Source organism: Pelodiscus sinensis, chromosome 5 (genome assembly GCF_052426305.1).
Source record: "Pelodiscus sinensis isolate ZL-2025 chromosome 5, ASM5242630v1, whole genome shotgun sequence".
Lineage (NCBI taxonomy): Eukaryota > Metazoa > Chordata > Testudines > Trionychidae > Pelodiscus > Pelodiscus sinensis.
Window position 1 is genome coordinate 91,760,247 of NC_143056.1, and position 13,521 is coordinate 91,773,767.

Sequence of the window (13,521 nt, forward strand, 5' to 3'; positions counted from 1 at the left end):
GAAAATGGTGTACTGCCATTAATTAATTATGCTTGTCAACATTCCTTTGAGGCCAATAAATATTTTAATCTCCACCGAGGGAAAGCCAAGGCACAGAGAAACTGAGTAATTGCCCAAAGTTGTATTCAGGACCAGCATTGGAGACCCACTTAATCAAACCATAGAAATTACTGGTGGAAAAAGACCTAAAAGTATGCTTTCAATAATTGATTCAACAATGACATTTGTTTTATATGAATTTACATTCTATACAAAACCAACACAAATGCATTTAAGCACACTGTGCATGATCTTTTGATGTAACTCTGGTCCTCCCACCTCAGTCTCTTCATGCAATCTTGTAAGCACTTTTTTGCATCATCTGTATGCCCCAATATCCAAGATTTAAATGAGTCTGTATATTAATTTCCAACCCACCACTCATCATTCACTTCATTTGATCACATGAGCTTTCCCCCTTTAAAAATTATAAGACGAGTCTGGTTTGTTGCTTGTTCTTGAAGTCTTCCATTTTGGAAAATATATGCCAAATAAACTGTGATATCTGCGCTCTCTAGTAAATGTCTGACTTCAGAGGTGTTGTTACAATGAAGATAGCTGTGGAGGCAGACCTAGGTTGTCCTGAATGTTTGGTTAATCTTTCAAGTCTTCTTGTCCAATTCATTTTCTATAATTGCTAAAAAAGCTTAATTATAGAATATGCTGACGGTAATATAAGTATTTAAATTTCTTGAAACTATGTTGATCTCTAATAATTAAGACAAGAAATTTAGGTAAATTGGTATGATAGTCTAGGATAACTAGTGTTTGTTAGATTTTCATAGCTGCCAAGTTTTGTGCAGCTGTCTGTATGAAGTGCTAATTATTTAATCAAATATTTTGCTTTTTAAAAATAAATTTGCTTATGTATGTCAATGCCACATGAAAAAAAATTGAGTGGTTCTATTGCTCCTTTAGCTCTAGTGAATGAAGCTCTCTGTTTATCTACAGGGAAGCAGCAGGTTGTGCTTCTCATGTGAATGGCCCTGCCAGCATGTCTCAAGCTACATCTATCCTAGAACAGAAAGTTGACATAAACTACACAACTCTAGCTAAATGAATAACACAACTGATGTCGAAGTACCTTAATCTGAGTTACTATGGGCTCTATAGTGCAGGGAGGCAATGGGAGAAACTCTCTTGTTGACTAAGGGTGTGTCTAGACTACCTAGTTTTGTCGACAAAAGTGGACTTTTGTCGACAAAACTATACCAGCGTCTACACTACCACTGAGTTCTGTCGACATAACGTCGACAGAACTCAGCAGTTTTGTCGACGCTGGTAAACCTCATTTTACGAGGCATAACGTCTTTGTCGACAGAGTTCTGTCGACAAAAGGGTAGTCTGGACGCAGGGGTTTCTTTTGTCGACAGAAGGAGACCTCCAGGGAAGCCCCCTACTGGAGAGTCCTTCTTTAGGAAAAACCTCTTCTTGGTCCTGTCTGTAGCCATGTTTTAAAGGCACAGACATCCCTGGCAGGCATTGTGGCAGGAAGCTGGCCACAGAGAGATCCATTCAGCTCAGAGCTCTCCCAGCGTCACCTGCACGTGGCCATGTGTGCAGCTCCAGCGCCACGAGGCCCCCAAGGACCTTCGAGGGAGCCAGCCCTGGTGACCACAGGCGACAAAAGGAGAGCCCCAGCCTGGTCAGGGACAGAGGTCCTGACCCTGCTTGAACTGTGGGGGGAGGAAGAAGCGGTCCAGGCCGCACACCCGGCGCAGGAACGCCAGCATCTATGGCCGCATGGCTCAGGGGCTGGCCGATAAAGGGCACCACCCACGGACACTCCAGCAAGTCCGTGCAAAAGTTAAGGAACTTCGCCAGGGATATATGAAGGCGCGAGAGCAGAGCTCGGCATCAGGTGCAGCCCCAGTGCACTGCACCTACTACCAAGAACTGGACCGCATCCTGGGAGGCCAGGAACCAATGTCTGCATCGGTGCTTGTGCAGACAGGCTTGCACACATCGGTGCAGCATAGCCAGGAGGAGGTCCCCATGGAAGATGTTCAGGAGGAGGAGGAGGCACAGGAGCAGACGGAGGACACCCTGACCCTGAGTCTGCAGCCTGTCCCAGATTCAGGGGAAGCCTCGCAGGCACCGTCCTACGCTGAAGAAGGAACATCAGGTGAGTGCAGACACAGAACAGGGGAGGTGGGAGCAGAGAGGATGCAGAGCAGTGTTCACATCTTGGTCCTCCCTCCTGGACAGCTTGCATCTCTCTGTGCATGTACAAGCAGGCGGGCAGGTGGTGGGTATGTGGGTGGGGGGCATGGGAGACCCAAGGTGCAGCAGGCCCCTGTCCTACTGTGGCTGCACACTGATCTGGCCTGGACAGCCACAGTGGAGGGTGGGAGGATCTAGGGGGTGGAGGTGGACATTGTCCTAGCCACAACGGGTCCCCTGTGCAGCCAAGGCGGCTGGCAAGGCCATACATGGCCTACCAGTAACAACATTCCCATCCCTTGTTGTATGGACTTGTGTGTGAATTGCTAACACTGATCGGTTCTCCCTCTTCTTCTCCACAGCCGGACCTGCTGCTGCTGTCTGCCACGCAACCCCTGTGCCACCACCCACCTGGTCCCACAGCACCCGCCGGCATTGGAGGACCTACAATGACCACCTGAGGAGGCATGTGGAGGCCATGGAAAAAATGGAAAGGACCATGGCCAGCATGCACGAGACCATGGCAGAAAGAGCAAGGGAGGAGGCTCGGTGGCATACTTGCCTGCTGCAGGACTTCCTCCCAGAGTGGAGGAGTATGTGTGCCACCGTCCGGGAGTCCCTGGCTGTGCCAGGTCCTCTCCCCCTGGGGACTCCTCCTGCCCATCCCGCTCCAGCCCCCTCTGACCCCCGTCCTCCCCCCCCAGCCCCCTCTGACCCCTCCTTCCTCTCCCTCCGCCCCTGCCACCCCTCCAGCCCTGCCCCTCCCCCACACTGCTAGGGAAGAGTCAGTATCAGCCCCCACTCGAGCCCGAGGACGGCTGGGTCCACGGACCAGGGGTGGCAAAGCCTTGCGGCCCACCGCCATTACCCTTAAGGTGTCTGCCCTCCCTCCCTCCCTCCAGGTTGGAAATCCATCCTCCCTCCCTCCATCCCTCCCTCCCTCCAGGTTGGAAATCCATCTTCCCTCCCTCCCTCCAGGTTGAAATCCCCCCTACTACCTCAGTTATAAACACATGTTATTAGTTAAAAAAAGAACTTTATTTTTCACTGTTGTGGAACAATTCTATTTTGTATTACAGATATAATTTCTAACGTTACTTGTTTATAAACATTTTTTTGAAGTTTAACATGGTGTGTGCCCCTTAACTTTTCAGAGGCTGATGCAGGGATGGATTGTGGGAGGGAAGGTTTTGTGATGGGAGGGAAGGCCCACAGACCCCATTGGGGATACCTTGGGGAGTCATAGGGCTCCAGCTGAGAAGTGCTCACGCAGAGCCTCCCGGATGCGAACCCCTGCCTGATGGACTTGGTGAATGGCAGCTGTCCGAGGCTGCGCAAACCGCCTGCCCTCCACTTCAGCCATTGGCCCCCAACCTGGGAGGAAGGCCTCCCCTTTGCTCTCCACCAGGTTGTGGAGGATGCAACATGCTGCCACCACCTCTGGGATATTGTGTTCCCCCATGTCAAGGCGAGTTAGCAGACACCTAAACCTTCCCTTCAACCGGCCAAATGCGCATTCTACCTGTAAACGGGCACGTGTCAGGTGCGCATTAAACACTTCCTTGCTCGGGGTCAGATGCCCTGTGTATGACTTCATAAGCCAGGGCATGAGGGGGTACGCCGCATCGGCCACAATGCAGACCGGCATCTCTACGTCCCCAATAGCAGAGGTTCGCTGGGGGAAGAAGGTTCCTGTCTGCAGCCTTTCGTACAGGTGTGAATTGCGGAAGATCCGAGCATCATGTGCCCGGCCTGACCACCCCACACACAGGTCCGTAAATAGTCCAGGGTGGTCAACCAGGGCCTGCAGCACAATGGAAAAGTACCCTTTCCTGTTGATAAACCGGGCGGCTCGATGGGGTGGTGCACGGATGGGAATGTGCGTTCCATCGAGCGCTCCTCCGCAGTTTGGGAATCCCAGCCCTGCAAAACCAGCCATGATTGTGTCTAGGTCTCCGAGGCGGACAATCCGATTCAGCAGCTCTGAGTTGATGGCCCTCACCACCTGCAAAAATACACATACTTCATAATCTGTGTGTGTTTGTAAGAGGGGTTGCCTAAGTCCTTTGGCGACCCCCCCCCCAGTGATTGCTCCCAGTAGTATGATGGTGTAAGGCACAGGAGCCCTCCACCACCTCCCCTCCATTGCCCCCCACCCACCCTTTTTTGGTTACAGTCTGCTTACGGACTGCTCTCCCCCCATCCCCAAGGGACTTACCTCCATCAACACAGCACCAACAGTTGATCTCCCCACACCAAACTGGTGTCCCACTGACCGGTAGCTATCAGGAGTGGCCAGCTGCCAGAGGGCAATAGCTACCCTCTTCTCCAGTGGGATGGCTGGGCGCAGGTGGGTGTCCTCTCGTTGCAGCGTGGTGGCAAGCCAGTTGCAAAGCTCCAGGAAGGTGGACTTCCGCATCCTAAAGTTTTGGAGCCAAGCCTGATCATCCCACTGCTCCATTACGAGCCGGTCCCACCAGTCCGTACTTGTTTCCCTCCTCCAACATCGCCTGTCCGGGAAAAAGTTCGGAGGCAGGAACAGTGCTGCTGCATCCTGAAGGAGCGGCTCCAGTCTGGGCTCAGGTTCTGGACCAGGCATTAACAGCATGATAGTCTCATGCAGTTGCAGCAGCATTTGAAGCACCGTGGAGTGGGGCCAGCGCCTGGCCGGGGAAGCTCTCGCTCCATGGTACAGAAAGGTTTGGAAAAACCTTCAAAAAAAACAACCCCACACTGCTGTGCTGTGCCAGGAAGCAGGGCACTCCAAACAGGCACTGCAGAACCTTTGCTATCCCTGCAGGCAGCTGCAGCAGCTGAGCAAGGGCTAGTCGGGGGGGGGGGGGGGTGCCCCTTTAAGCATGCAGAACAAGGAAGTAAATGCTGACCCTGTGACCTGGCAAAGCAGTCCCTCTGTCGACAGAGCGTCCTGTAGTCTGGACGCTCTCTGTCGACAAAGCAAAAAGTTTTGTCTATAGCTTTGTCTATAGCTTCAGTAGTCTGGACGCGCTTTGTCGACAGAAGTTTTGTCAACAGATACTGTCGACAAAACTTCCGTCGACAAAACGCGGTAGTCTAGACATACCATTAGTATTCTCATCAACGGTAGAGTAACAGGGTCAATGAGAGAGTGATCTGTGGTCTCATAGACTCATAGACTTTAAGGTCAGAATGGACCATTATGATAATCTAGTCTGACCCCCTGCACAGTGCAGGCCACAGAATCTCACCCACCCCTCCTAGAATTTCTCCTGTCTTAACTAGACCCACTATATCAATCACCAGGGGATCAATCTCAGAGTGTTGATCTGGGCTGTTGTGTGGATGTAACATGAGTTCTATCTGGGAGGATTTTCCCTAAGAGGTATAGGGGTAGTTTTGTCCACATGGCCCATAAAATTCTTGGCTTGCCATCTGAGTCTGTCAGTTTAATGCATTGTGTGGGAATTCATTTGTGTCATGGGAGCTGGACCTGAGACCCCCAAAACTCATTTCCTATATGGCCACCAACATCTGTTACATGGGTAAAAGCTTGTAATCCCTAATGAGCTGTATTCGAGTCAGACTTGTGACTGATATGCAAATGGTCTCAAAGCATCTTAGCAATATCTTGAGCTAGTGCTTTTTTTTTTTTAAAGTTGCCTGAACTAGGGTTGCCAATGGTTTTGTCAAGCAAAAAAAAAAAAAAATGCTAGGGAAAAATTTGTCAAGCGCCAGTGCTCCCTGGGCTGGCTGGGGGCTGTGCAAGAGAAAAGCAACAAGTGCTCCCAAAAAAGGGTGGTGTGACACCGTACTATCACAAAAAAGCACTTTCTTGAGGCATCCAGTCCCTCCACAAAAGTTAATGTGACACCTTCAAGAGTGAAGTTTGCTTTCTGGAAAGACGCTTGTTAAATCAAGTTCTGGATTTTTTTGAGCTTGCGCAGCTAAGGTCTTCTACTGAGTGCACACACAAAAGCACCAGTTCCACATGATGCTCTTACTCTTCAAGCGGAGCCCCCAAAAGATGTCACCCACCCTTTTCTTAAAATGCAATCACTAAAAATACAAAATATAAAACAAGTATTAATACAAAACCTACCCTTGACTTGGGCTCCCAGCCTCGGTACCATGGGTTGGTTTTTTTTTAATTTCAATGTAAGCATACATCATATTATTCACCCACTACCGCGGAACAGCAGCCCCACTGTATATTAGCATGGGCTAGGCAACCACATAACTTTGTGCCATTTTTTTTCCTGAAAGGTGTTGAGACAAAACGGATGGGACTGCTCTGTCAGGAAATGTGTGACAGACCTGCAAAATGTGTGTCACTTAGCAGCTTTGGTGTTTGCAGCTCTCTATTTGCTTCATGAACTCTGGGTCTTATTTTACAAAACTTCGTATTTCAAGACCAAAGGGATCATAGGCTTGACCCAAAGCCTGTTGAGCTCAATAGGATTCTTTCCCTTAAATTCACTGGGATTTGTGTCTGGCTCCAAGTGTGGTAGTCAGTTTGGGTGTGTAATTTAAATTTGTAGCAGGTTTTATTTATAATCAGTATATTTTTACATGTTCAAGTCTTTCATTCTTAATCAAAGTATGTATTTGAAATAACATTTTGAAGTACTTGTTTCACTGTGATCTCATTTTATTTTTATACTTGTGCTGAAAATGTAATGGCGTTGTGGATATTGACCAAGACAAAACTAGTATTTTATTAACTACTATTGACTCTTGAGGATCAATTACTGTACAAGTGATCAAAGAAGCTCCTTTTAAACATCCCTAAATTAATACTGAAAAGAACCTGAAACACAAATATAATAATGAACAGCTGTTTGTTTCAAGTTGCGATAGGAGTGTTGTATAGTCACTGTTTAGGTACCTGTGGCAAATTGTCCCATTCTTTTCTGTACTTTTCTGTACTTTGCTCCTGACCAAAGCTGGTGTTACAACTCCTCAGACTGCATCAGAGGAGCGTTTTAGTAGATTCATTGATGTTAAATATTTTTGTTTAGTAGATATAAATGGGAGTGGAATTTTTCCCACTGCCTTAAAGTGCACTATAGTATGTGTTGGTGACTATTCAAACTTTTAGAGAATCGAATGTGTCCCATGCTGTACCTGCAAATAGTTTTATAATTGAACAGATTTTGATTCTATGATATTATTTTCCCCCTTTGTGAAAACTGATTTAAAACTTATTTTTAAAACTTATTTTTAAAAATGGGGGCTAATTTGGCTGTGACAAATCAGGAAAGAGATCCTGGAGTTATCGTGGACAGTTCTCTGAAAACTTCCACACTGTGTGTGGCGGCAGTCAAAAAGGCAAATAGGATGCTAGGAATTATTAAGAAAGGGATAGAAAATAAGACACAGAATATCTTACTGCCCCTGTATAAAACTATGGTACGCCCACATCTTGAATACTGTGTACAGATGTGGTCTCCTCACCTCAAAAAAGATATTTTGGCCTTGGAAAGGGTTCAGAAAAGGGCAACTAAAATGATTAGGGGTTTGGAACAGGTCCCATATGAAGAGCGGTTAAAGCGACTGGGACTTTTCAGTTTAGAAAAGAGGAGACTGAGGGGGGATATGATAGAGGTCTATAAAATCATAAGTGGTGTGGAGAGGGTGAAAAAAGAAAAGTTATTTATTAGTTCGCATAATAGAAGAACTAGAGGACAAATGAAATTAATGGGGAGCAGGTTTAGAACTAATAAAAGAAAGTTCTTCACACAGCATGCAGTCAACCTGTGAAACTCCTTGCCAGAGGAGGCTGTGAATGCTAGGACTGTAACAGAGTTTAAAGAGAAGCTAGATACAGGCAGTCGGATCCCTACTTAAGAACGGGGTGAGGGAACCCTGAACTAGCTGCACGATCCCCCCCAGCAGACCGCCGAGACGCGCCATGGCGGTCCCGCCGCCTGCGTCCTCCGCGGCGAGAAAAAGCTGCTCCGCGTCTCCCTGGTCTGCTGGGAGATCCCCCCAGCAGACCAGGGAGACGTGGAGCAAAGCCGCGAAGGACGCGGGCGGTGGGACCATGGCGTGTCTCGGCGGTCCCGCCGCCTGTGTCCTCCGCAGCGAGAAAAGCCGCTCCGCATCTCCCTGGCAGCACCCCAGCTGCTCTACCCCAGGTGTCCCCAAGTCAGCTGCTGCTGAAACTGATCAGCGACTGATTCCAGGAACCCCGGGGCAAAGCAGCTCTGCCTCGGGCTTCCTGTAGTCAGCCGCTGGTCAGTTTCAGCAGCGGCTGAATCGGGGACACCTGGGGTACAATATGTACCAGTTCCGACTTGCATACAAATTCAACTTAAGAACAAACCTACAAGTCCCTATCTTGTACGTAACCCGGGGACTGCCTGTAATTTCTAGGTTAGGTCCATAAAAGGTTATTAAGCAGAGGATAGAAGTGGTGTCCCTGGCCTCTGTTTGTCAGAGGCTGGAGAAGGCAGGCAGGAGACAAATTGCTGATCATTGTCTTTGGTCCACCCTCTCTGGGGCACCTGGTGCTGGCCACTGACGGCAGACAGGCTACTGGGCTAGATGGACCTTTGGGCTAGAACGGCCAGTATGGCCGATCTTTTGTTCTTATCAGTGAGAGAGACATGGCTCACTGACTAACTGGATTTATCACTTTTAACCTAGAAATATGCCCGAAGTAAAATCTTGATATGGAAAAGAAGTCGCATTCTCTTTTAATGTGGAGGGGCTTTGGCAAAAGGGCAGACTTACTTGGGGCCTAAAACAGTCAGCCTTTGGGCTGAGAAAGAAAGGCTTTACTCTGTCATGTTGTGGGTATTATTTTCATACTTTTAAATGTGAGCTTTTTCCTGATAGTAATGCTTCTGGACAGAAGACTGACCACCAGCTTTATACAGTCTCAGAGGAGAAGTGGTGTTAGTCTGTATCTGCAAAAACAATGAGGAGAGCGGTGGCACCTTAGAGGTTAACAGATTTATTAGGGCATAAGCTTTCCCTGCGACACACTTCTTAAGATGGCAACTTCTGAAAAATTGTTAAGGGTATTTCTGCTGAAAGGGGAAAATATGGGCTGCTTTTCTTGCTCAATTAGGTTTAATTTTAGTAAGGCCTGAAAGTATGTTTATTTTTAATTTGTTTATATTTGCTTTTTATAAATATCACAGATGTTGATCTTCTATGGGATAGGCACCATACTAAACTAATTTGCAAACCCTTTATTTCTGAGTTTTTCAATACTAAAAAAGAAATTATATACACATGTATATACTTATGCACCAGAAGCAGGGAGGAAGGAACTGTTTCATTATTCGAATTTCAGTGGTTTCTTTTCTATCATTGAAAATATGCTTTCATTGAAAGACCTCCAATCCAAATTAAAAAAAAATCCTTCTTTGAGTGCTTGCTTGTATCCATTCAACATAGGTGTGTGCCTGCCACGTGCACTGGTGCTGGAAGTTTTTCCCTAAGTAGTACCCATAAGAGCTGGGGTCCCAGCTTTTCCCTTCCCCTCTGCCCTGCCACCCGGAGCAGTGTGCATATGCTATATAGGACACTCCCCAACCCCTTTATCCTCAATTTCTTCTTAGCCAGTGATGATGCTTCGAATGGCATGTTCCAGCCTTACCTGCAGCTAGCATTCCCTATTGTGTTGAAATAGTTTGTGTGTACTTCTAAATTCTTCTTAGAGACTTTGCTTGGGGGGCGGGGCATGTCCCGCTCCTCTGACTTCAAAGCCAGCGCAGTGTGCTGCAGGCCTCTGCCACTCAGCGATCCACGTGCTGACTGTCTTCGTTGCCTGGGGAAGGACATGCCAGAGGCCTTCCAGGCCACCTAGGACATATTAGCCATGCCAGTACTGCCACCCCCAGCACTGCCTGCACTTTAGCATAGAGGAAAACCACCATTTGGCCCTTGGTTGCTGAGCATGGTCAGTTCCTGCTCTCCTCCACAATCTGAGAGGAGAGTGCCTCAAACTCCCCCAAGGTCTGAGAGAGAGACCTGGGCATGATGCGAGGTCTCCTGCATTGCTGAGGGCGGTGTACAGACCTTTGGATCTACGTGTCTCCAGTGGGATAGCACATTTCCCCTACTCACCGCGCTGACCTAGGGACATCTCTCCACACCCGAGGCACATCTTGCCATGCTGATGATACTCACCGGCAAGGAGTTACTCTAGCCATTGTGACTCATCCCCCTCACAGCACCAAGGCTCCCCTTTTCGATACCAATCCTCACACAATGTGCAGATCTGAGTAGCAGTAGCCTGTGAAGGGAGGCAAGGCACTCCTGGTCACTGAGGTCTCCATTGGTCGTGGAGTCCTGGTAGCGGGGAAGGCACCACAGGAGGTCCTCATCCTTGATGTAGGGAAGCTCCCGGTCTTGCAGTGTTGCCTCAGACTTGATTTCCATTCCTCAGCACAGACTTTCACACAGCTCCCGGCACCATCACATTCAGTATTGCTGGTGCCATCACAGGGTGCACAGTGGCCACGGTTGTAGTGACCAGCTGAATGCAGCTCATGGACTCCCTGGGTTTCCCGGTACAACCCTAGCTTATCTGCTTGGTAGCCAGAGCATTGCAGGCCCCCTTGGTGCCCCCAGCTCCTCATGGAAAACCAGGTTAGGTGGTGGCACCAGCCTCTTCAGAGTTGGCGGGCAACCAACTCCCATCTTCAGAGGAAGACCAGAAGCTCCAGTCTCCTCCTCTTCCTCGCTGGCAGGAAGTGGTGCCTCTGGATGAGATGAGAGCAGCAAGCTGTTTGGGCCTCCAGGCTGAAGATGTTCAGGAAACGTTGGGCTCATTGTTTGGAGTCCTGGGGCAGGTGGGTCTTTCCACTGATTTGGGATACTCATGAGCCTAGCATCCCAAGCACCAAAGCAGCTGCCCCTGTGACTGGCTTTGCTGTCCCAGGACAACGGATGTCTTCTGCATCCAAACCTCAGCTCACTGCATCTGACCGCATGGTTCCTCCATGGCTGAATCCCCAGGAGCAGGCATATTCAGGTGAGGTTCAAAGGGTTATCCTTGAGAGTAGAAAGCCCTCAACATGGTTTACATATGCAGCAAAGTGGACATGGTTTTCTGTGTGGGTGCAGCAGTGACGGGTTGTCCCATCTGAAGCTTCCCTTCAGGAGCTCCTGGACTACCTGCTCCATTTGAAACAGCCAGGCTGAAACAGCAAGGGCTTGCCCTAGCCAAAGTAGCCCTAGTCTACTGTGCAGCCATTTCTTCATTTCATCTGCCCCTCCGAGGTCTTTCTGTCTTCTCGCACGGCCTCATATCCCAATTCTTGAAACTCCTGGAACGGCTCTATCCTCAGACACGAGATCCTCTCCTGCAGTGGGATTTGAATCTGGTCTTGGCATGGCACATGGGACCACTGTTCAAGCACCTCTCCGCATGCCCTATGTTGCTTTCTTTCCCAGTTGTGACTACATTGGCTATAAGAGTGTCTGAGCTCTCAGCTCTTACATCAGAACCTCCTTAGACCTGGTTCTTCAAGGACGAGGGGCAGCTGCATCTGGCCTTCCTTCCTAAGGTGATCTCTCTTTCATTTGGACCAGGACATTTTTCTGCCAGTCTTTTATCCCAAGCCCCTCTCAACCAATGAAGAGAGCTGTCTCCACTCATTGGATGTTCGGAGAGCACTGGCATTCTACTTAGAAAGGATAAAGCCCTTCTGCAATTCCACACTGCTCTTTGTGGCCTACACGGAGAGGGGGCATGGTTCCTCTGATATTCTCCCAGCGGCTCTTGAAGTGGATCACCTCCTGTATATGTCCATGCTACGAGTTGGCAGGGGCCCATCCGCCAGCATTGATCAGAGCCCACTCTATCAGACCTCAAGCATCATCGCATGCCTATCTCAAGCATGCTCCAATCTAGGATAGCTGCCAAGCAGCAATGCGGTTGTCAGTGCATGCTTTCACATCCCACTATGCCTTCATGCAGCAAGCTAGGGAGGTCTCTGCATTTGGCAGGGCTGTTTGCAGTCTACATGTCCTTAACTCCCACCCATCTCTGCAGACACTGTTTACAGTCATTAATGTTGAATGGACATAAGCAAGCACTCGAAGAAGAAACGACAGTTACCATGGGATATGAGCACCATTCCAGGGGTCGCTGGGACTCCGGCCCCTATGGGTACTGCTTAGGGGGAAACTTCCGGCTCTGGTGCATGTGGCAGGCACACACTTATGTTGAATGGACACTAGCCACACATCTTGAAGCACACTAGTTATGGAACTTTTCTTTAAAATTTGCATTCACAAATGCAGGTGCATACCTATTTGCCTCTGCAGTGAATTTTTTGTGTAGATATATAGCAGGTAGACTTATTTTTGCCTGCATGTGGCTTCAGATGAGGAAGTGTGATGAGTAAGTACTAACTTAGATAACAGAAACTGCAGATGCAGCTAAAAATATGGCAAAGTTGCATGTGGAAAAACACAGGCTGGTTGGATGCTCAGCTGGAAACCAAGCTGCAGCTGCTTACATAGCTTCTCTTTTAGGTCAGATTCTGAGAACAAGTCTAATTTTAATGAGGTACATTTGATTAGGAGTAGAAAGATTGATGATTTATTAAAAATTATCTATATCATTAGATTATCTGTCAAGATCAATAAATTGGGTTCAGGAACAAGGGCAGTTATTACCCTTTGTGGGTTTTGTTTTTCTGCTGGAGAAAAAGGATGAATTAATTCACTGACAAAATGAATTTCTACTCCTTTTGAAATGTGAAGTCTTTATCTGATTATTTTTAAGGTTCATAAGGATATTTATTTCACTTAAATTATTTCATGAAAATGACTGCCTGTGGGTTATGAATTTCCTGTTTTGACAGTAAGTTTAGTGTCCTGTCTTATTTTACCTGAGTTCTTGAATTTAAAATGGGCTAACAAAGTACAGCAAGGTATGGAAACTAATGCTCCATGAAGGTTAAGTACCTGATTTAATATGTTTGGCACATCAGTACATGCAAACAGCTCTTGAAGGACATTGGTGAATCAGTTTTGCATACCCTGGTATAACTTGTCATAGTTATGTACATTTTCCAGCAACAGATGGCTTAACGGTAATATATTTAGATTAACAAAATTAGCTTTCTTCTGGCACCAGTGGGAACTGCAACAAAAACTTTGGGGACAGTGCAGGTGCATAGGTCAAATTCATGCCTATCCAGCCTAACAATGTGAAAAGATCATTCAGCCCCCTAAACAGATGAGAAATTGAGAGACCCTGCAGGACTTCAGTAATGCATAATCTGCATGTTTGATCCTCTGCACAGATGGAATTTCTCTCACTTTACACATCTAAGTGGGGCTTTCACTTGTAAGGTGCTTAACAACTTCTGC

The 13,521-nt window shown here is 47.8% G+C and overlaps 1 protein-coding gene across 4 annotated transcripts in view; it reads left to right on the top strand.

Moving 5' to 3' along the window:
* Positions 1 to 13,521, top strand: part of NELL1 (neural EGFL like 1) — a 464,201-nt gene that overhangs the window by 236,316 nt on the left and 214,364 nt on the right. The gene's annotated exons all lie outside the window — the stretch shown is intronic.